At 37.6% G+C, this 255-nt stretch overlaps 1 protein-coding gene and 1 long non-coding RNA gene across 2 annotated transcripts in view; both read left to right on the top strand.

Annotated features, from left to right (window-relative positions):
- stx12l (syntaxin 12, like) overlaps positions 1 to 255 on the top strand; it is a gene marked incomplete in the record, with an annotated part of 146,461 nt that overhangs the window by 23,684 nt on the left and 122,522 nt on the right.
- The window catches only part of LOC116698486 (uncharacterized), a 6,997-nt gene that overhangs the window by 3,710 nt on the left and 3,032 nt on the right, over positions 1 to 255 (top strand). The gene's annotated exons all lie outside the window — the stretch shown is intronic.

Below are 255 nucleotides of genomic sequence, written 5' to 3'. Positions count from 1 at the left end.
ACAGATACAGATAATTCATGTGGTAAACAGATACAGATAATGCTGTACTCGCTCATCACTAGTTAGGGGAACGTTTCCATAAACGAACGTTCCCAGAATGGGAACGTTCCCCTCGCGTACTTTTTTTAGATTCCCCTAACCTTTAAAAAAAAACTAACACCCATACCATTTATGTGTATGTATGTACTGTATACACACACACACGTACATACAAAAGTTATATTAGGAGGAATGAATGAACAGGCAAACTTGATG

The sequence above is a fragment of the Etheostoma spectabile genome, chromosome 12 (assembly GCF_008692095.1).
Source record: "Etheostoma spectabile isolate EspeVRDwgs_2016 chromosome 12, UIUC_Espe_1.0, whole genome shotgun sequence".
Classification (NCBI taxonomy): Eukaryota; Metazoa; Chordata; class Actinopteri; order Perciformes; family Percidae; genus Etheostoma; species Etheostoma spectabile.
Note: the sequence above shows the minus strand (reverse complement) of the source record. Positions and strands in the feature narration are given on the sequence as shown.